The following is a 6,584-nucleotide window of genomic DNA, read 5'->3' as shown; positions in this document are numbered from 1 at the left end:
TCTTCCCGCCTCCCAGCCCCCCACTGTGCAGGGCGGGCTCCATGTTGGGGACACGGCAGCTGTGTATTGGGGGCCCATTCTGTGCGGGTCCTGCCTCCTCCCTCCCGACCTGCGAGGAAGACAGATGGATGAGCTGCGGTGAGTGCCGCGACGGGGGACGGGGCCTGGGAGAAGGCCGAGTGGAGGCGTCCGGGAGGCCAGAAGGGTGCGTGGATGTGGTTCTCACACACACACACACACACACACACACACACACGCGGTGCAGGGCCCCGGGGCAGCTCTCACCTCGCCCACACCTCCCCATGCAGACACGCCTGGGGTGAGGCATGAGGCAAACAAGCAGTTGGGGGTGCCCAGGGTGAGGAGGGCCCTGGTGCTGCCACACACGGCTGAGACTTGGAGGAGACGGAGAAGCCAGGGAGGCCCATGTGATGTGAACAGAACCTTTGACCCAGGGGCCAACCTTCATTCAAAGGCCTTGCCAGGACCCGGTCCCCAGGGATGCTGGGTGAAACTCTGACCCCAGCCCCGGGCACCGCTGATGGAGCCAGGGTAAGCCCGTGACCACTGGGCCCAGGAGGCCCTTCTCTGGATTTGAAGAGGCTGCATTTGCTACTCTGCGCACAAATGCTCTCACCAAAGCAGCGATTGGTGCGGCCTGGTGCAGCCACAGAGCACAGGGCCATGGGCTTGCGGCCGGGCAGGCTTCCCGGGAGTGCCGCTGGGCCTCTGCCCCGTCACCAGCCTGGAGTGTGATCTTGGGCAAGTCACGCCCTGACTGGGCTCCGTTCCCTGATGTGTGAACTGCCGGTCCCTCGGGCAGCTGGCACAGGGCAGGTCTCGGCACAGCAGCTGCCCTGGTGGTGAGGACGGAAGGCAGGGGCTGCTCTGACTCCCCCTCCTGGCCCAGCAGCTTCCCGCCATCAGGGAGGGGGTCTGCGGACCTGACCACACCACACTGGCTGCAGGACCTCTCCCGCCTGAGGGTCTCTGCACAATAAGGACGTGTGTGAGGGCCTGGCAGGCACCGCCCCCTCCCTGGAGGCCTCATTTCCAGAACTGGACACTCACCCCTTCCTCCACTGCCCAACCACCAAGCAGCCTTCACACACCTCCCGCCTGCGGCTGTGCCCAGCTGGCAGCTCCTGACGTCAGCAGCTAATTTGGGAAAGCTGCCAGCCAGAGATAGGGGTGAGCAGAAAGGAACCAAGAAACAGGTCTGAAGGTGGGTGCTGCAGGTCCCCACTGGCCCTCGCTGTGTGGTGGCCCTATCTGCTCCTCACTTCAGCAAACCCTCCAACCACCAGGCTGACTCCTGCTGTCTCCAGCTCCACACCGCCTGACCCCAAGCCCCTCCACAAGTCCAGACCAGGGATGGGAGCACAGTAAGGGTCTCGATGCTACCTGCAGGCTGGTGCTGGCCCACGTGGACTGCAGGAAAGGCCAGAAGGAGGACTCACAGTGCGTCCTCTCAGAGCCACGCGCCTTCCTCACAAGACCCCCATGGCATCCACAGAGGACAACATGGAGACTCAGGGAGGACTTAGGTGACAGGCCCAGGACCTTACAGCTACCAACCCCACTGTGCCAAGGTTCAAGCCCAGACCTGGTGGCTCCGAAGTGTGAGTTCTTTCCACCAGCCCAGTAGTCTTCTGCTGAGGCGCTGGCACTGCCTGGGCCTGTCCACGCTGGAAGGGCAACCCTCCCTCGGGTCCTCAGAGGTCAGCCAGCCAAAGCAGCCAGAACCAAGGCCTGATCTGACATCTCCCTAGATGCTGCCTCAGCTACCCTGCCCAGCAGCCCCAAGGCCCAAGCCCAGCCTCTGACCCTGTGCGGGAAAGACTGACATTTGCCCCACTTGCTGGGCCAGGACTTTCACGCTGACCCTGTCTGACCACTGTGGAAACTGAAATGGCTTCCCTGACACCATGCTGCTTCTTCAGCCCCTCCCAACCCTATCCTTGGCCCCTAGCCACCCAGCTGAGCCCCCCAACCTCAGGTCCTGGGATCTTCCCGGCCCTGAACCTGTGTCTTTTTTTCTCCTCTCCTCCTGGACGCCACAGTCAGAGGCTGTGGGGAAGAGAAATCTTAGAAGTTACCACATCCAGTCTTTCCCTGAATGGAGGAGAAAGACACAAGAGGGAGAGGAACAGACCAAGGTCACGGCAAAATGAGGCCCAGTTTGAATGTTCCTCCATCTCTACTCCTCCCATCTCCCTGGGTGGCACCGCAGGGGGCACTGACTGCTTCCATTCCTGCCCAGATCATGAACTGTTCAGAGAATCCTGGGCTCACATGATACCAGAAACCAGGCCTCATCCTAGCCCCACCTTCAGTTCACTGTGTGACCTCCTGGAAGACATCTCTCCCTGAACTTCTTCATCAGTGCCATGGGGGTCAGCTCCCCAGGCCTGCCCACTTGTCAGGGTGCTGTGAAATTCAGATGAGGTGCTGTATAGAAACCCCTTTTAAATTGCAAGGTATGGGATGGTGTCTCAGCTCAACACATCTGGGACCCAGGGTGTGATGACAGGTGCTGCCCTTCCCCCACATCACACATAGGACCTCTTTCCCCACAGACAAGCGGTGTCTGCCTCATTAACAACGCAGGTGGAGGTGATGCGGGAGGTGGAGCTGGAAGTGAGCAACCAGGCCGCTCCTTCCAGTCTCGCCTCGGCCATTGCACTTGCTGTCCTGTATGCCTGCAGTGTCTTGTCCAGATCTTCACGGCCTAACTCCCCCGCTCCTTTTCCCCTCTCCTAATTAGGACATAGTAGCTGCTCACTAAAATCTAGGCCCAGGCCTGATCACAGCACCAAGGCTGAGTGTGACAGGTGTGCTGTATCACCACCAGGTGGCGCTACAGACACATCCCTAGAATGTGACCTCTGTCTTGTCCAGCCCTCACGTTAGTCCTCCCAAGAAAGCTTCCCGCCTCCTGGTGCCAGGCGGTGCTGCGGGGCACCAGCTGACTAGAGGCTACTGGTGGACACAGTTTAGGGGTATTCACAGAAGCCTGCCTTCCTCCCTTGGTCTAAATTTCCAGGCTTTTTCTGAGGAGGGCATGGATGTGTAGGCATGGGGCAGGGGTAACTGGAGCGCAGCCAGGGTCAGGGGTCTGGGGCCAGGGACTTGGGGAGGCTTCAGCATTGAGGGCTGTCCATGGAGCCTGGGTTTGCACCCCACATCCTCTAGTCCTTCGTATGTCTTTGTCACTCCTGGCCCTGGTGCTAAATCTCAGCTTTCTCATCTGTCAACAGTGATAAAAAAGTGAGCAAGGACTAAAACCCATGTAGGAGAGATGAGGTAGGCAGCTATGTCAGCATGAGGTTGGGGGGCTCCCCTCCCCTGTGGGAAGTGTGTTGGTTTAGGGAAAAGGCAGAAGGTTAGGAAATCAGCAGCCCTTGTCCGGCTCCTGATCCATCAAATGGGGAAAGATGTCTAGGGTTTGCCCAGCCCTGAGGTCCATAACCGGAAGTGCCTGCTTGTGTGCGTGTCCCTGGGTACATCCATGCATCCGTATGTCCTTTTGAATGAGCATGTGTGCATCTGTGCAAATGTCCACACCCAGGGCCCGGGGTCAGGACAGGCTGCCCCTCACTTTGGCAGAGGAGGGCTGGGGACTCTGAGGAACCAGGGGCTTTCACCTTCATGCCAGGAGGAGCCCCTGGGGCCTGGAGCACCTGCTCAGTGGGGGCAGGGGCAGCATCCTGTGATGGCACAAGGGCACCTGGGTCTCTAGCTCTCACCCTAGGCTCCCTGATTTGCCTGCATTTGTGCTCAGCACCCCCTCCCTGGGGCACCCTCGTCCTCACTCTGTTCAGCGCAATCAAGGAGGCTGTGGACTTCTTGAGAGCGAGGAGCCAGGGATTAAGTTGGAGGGGCCCAGTGCCCGGCCTCCCTACTCCCACCAGTGAAGAGTCAGCCTGGCTCTCTGCCTTCTCAAGAGCTGTCGTCATTACTAAAGTCACTGGAGAGGTACGGGTGTGACAATTCTGAGGGACACCAACCCTGGCCAGGGCCCAGGTGAGGACGAGGGGTGGCTGAGAGCTCGCTTGCCCCGTCTCTTTCCTTTTTTTTTTTTTTTTTTTTTTTAAAGATTTATTTATTTATTTATACAAGCACTGGGTACAGTCAGAAGCACGGGAGGGTGAGAGAATTCACCAGAGCCAGAGCGGGGAGCAGAGCAGGCAGAAGGACCGAAGGACACTGCTGAGGGGAGCAGCGGGCGGCAGGAGAGGTCTGCGCGCCATGTGGGACCCTCCTCCGGTGGCCGGGGAGCAGCCGGGGATCGAACTGGCGCTGCAGAGGCTGCGGGCAGCTTTGCAACCCAGCGCTCAACCGCTGCGCCACCGGGGAGGCCCCCCCCAGTATCTTTCTGCTATGGGGCATCCAGGAAGGTTCAAGGCCCACAGGCAAAAACTGGTTTTAAAAATGAATTAAAGTCAAACTTTGGTGGCAGCCCCAAGGCCCAGTCAGGGGCTCCAGGTGTGGAGGAGCTGGCCTGATGGCCCCCACCCTGGGCGGTGGGACCCTGGGCATGTCTTTTGCCCTCCCTGGACCTCTGGCTCTTCCCCAGCTGCCTCCTTCCCTTCAGGCACGGGAGGCTGAAGTTCACCTTCAGAGCCCTCAGCAGGTCTGTATTTTGTGATTGGAGATACTTGGCCAATGGCTGGGCTCCCCAAAGGCCCCTCAGAAGTCTGGTGGATGTGGGTCAGACGACAGAGCATGTGTGGAGAGAACCTTCAAGAAGTGGCCTGGGGGTGCAGCTGGGGTGTGGGCCACGGGGTAGGTAGGGTGAGGTGGGGTGGGATGAGGTGGCGGCAGGGAGCTAACCAAGGTCTGAGAGTTTAAAAATAAATCCTGTGTAAGTGTTGTCAGTCACAGGCCGCGGCTACAGGGCCCGGTGACATCACCCGGCACAGGATGTCCCTGGCAGGGCTGGGGTGGCAGAGGGGACACGGCAGGGGGAGGGGGAGAGCTCCTGAGCTGCCCTTTCTGTACCCAGAGCAGCTTGTGTTTGGGGAGAGCAGAGGGGCTGGGGGGGCCCTCCTCCCCCCACACTTGGGATCATTCCATTTTGCATCCCAGGAAATGGAGTCCGGGTTGGTGGTGAGCGCCTGAGGGAGGCCCCACCTGGAGATCTGGCAGCTCCAGAACTGTGGGCTGGCGGCACTGGCTTTCTGGCTCCGGTCAGTGGTTCCTGAAGCCTGCTAGGCCTGGATGTGGGTGCAGTGCGGGAGCATTTGGGGAGAGGTTCACCCGGATGGAGGTGGGAGGAGGCGGCAGAGCCGCAGGCAGCCCTGCACTTGACTTTGCTCAGAACAAGCAAGAGCAAGCTCCTCCTGCCCACCCAGGCCTCTAATCCTCAGCAGGCCCCAAGGAGGGACAGGCAGAGATTAGTACTGTCCCCCCTCTCTAGAGGAGGAAACAGAGGAGACAGTCAGCTGGCTGGCCTGGCCCCCAGCAGGGTGCCCAGGCAGCAGGGTGCCCAGGCAGCAGGGTGCCCAGCCCCGATGCTCTGTCGCAGGCACTTCCTAGCTTCAGCTGCGACAAGGAGAGCCAAGTCCCGCTGACCCAGGCCTGTGGGGGGAGGGGGCTGCAGGGGTGGGTAGAGGAGGGGCTGCCTGTGGTCTCTCTGGGCAGCTGCCAATTGGATCCCAGGGCTCCAGCCTCCCTCCCACGCCCCCTTCTCCTCCAACCTGGCGGGGAGGGGTTCTGTATTCAGGACAAAGTGCAGCCCCCCCCAAGCCTGGCAAGCCCTGCGCACCCAGCCTCACCTCCCGCCACACACCCAGGCACACGCTAAGCCCCGGCTTCATCACACAGCTCAGCCTCCCACAGCTATTAGGTTGCTATTTCAGGCCTCCGCGCCTCTGAACAAGCTGTTCCCGCCGGCTGGAAGGCCCCTCCCCATGTTTCCCGGGGACTCCTTCACCCTTCACAGCTCAGCTCGTTGCTCCACGGCCATGACCGGGCACTGGCTGCCCCTTTCCTCGCAGGCCACGACCTTCTCGGGCAGGAATCGCTCTGTAACCCCCTCCCCGCGCTGAGTAGCTGACGGCCAGACTGGAGAACTCCACAGGGCCCCCCTACTCCCTTCTCTCTAGGGACTCCTTCCCAGCCCACGCCTGTCAGCTGGGGACAAGGCGCCGTGGCGGGGTTGCTGGAGAAGGGTGGGGTTTTCCAGGTGTGTGTGTGGGGGGCTCTTCAGAGGCCGGGGATCAGACATGTCACGACCCCCCACCCCTGTGCCCCAGGCCCTCACTCTCCCTCTTCTTGCTCCATGAAATCAAAACAGGGGCACCTCCACCTGCCCCTCCACCCTGCCGTCGGCTTGCTTCCCCCCAAGCAGCCAGAGCGGGCTCCAACCTTGGAGAGCCCAGGATCGTCCTGGGGAGGCCGTGTCAAGTGCGGAGTCCTGGGTCTCAGCCCAGGAGTCCCTGGGGGTGCCCCCAGCCTGGGTCCTGCGCTTGCGCCTTCCCAAGGGGTCATCGTGGAAGCCCAAGAAGATGCCCTCCCAGGGGCAGGATGGGGGTGCGATCTCGAGGAGAGGGGGCGCTGCCCGTGAGCTTTCCTCCTGC

This window comes from Talpa occidentalis, unplaced genomic scaffold (genome assembly GCF_014898055.3).
Source record: "Talpa occidentalis isolate TD23 unplaced genomic scaffold, MPIMG_talOcc4v2.1 talOcc4.16, whole genome shotgun sequence".
Lineage (NCBI taxonomy): Eukaryota > Metazoa > Chordata > Mammalia > Eulipotyphla > Talpidae > Talpa > Talpa occidentalis.
This window is presented reverse-complemented; position numbering follows the sequence as displayed.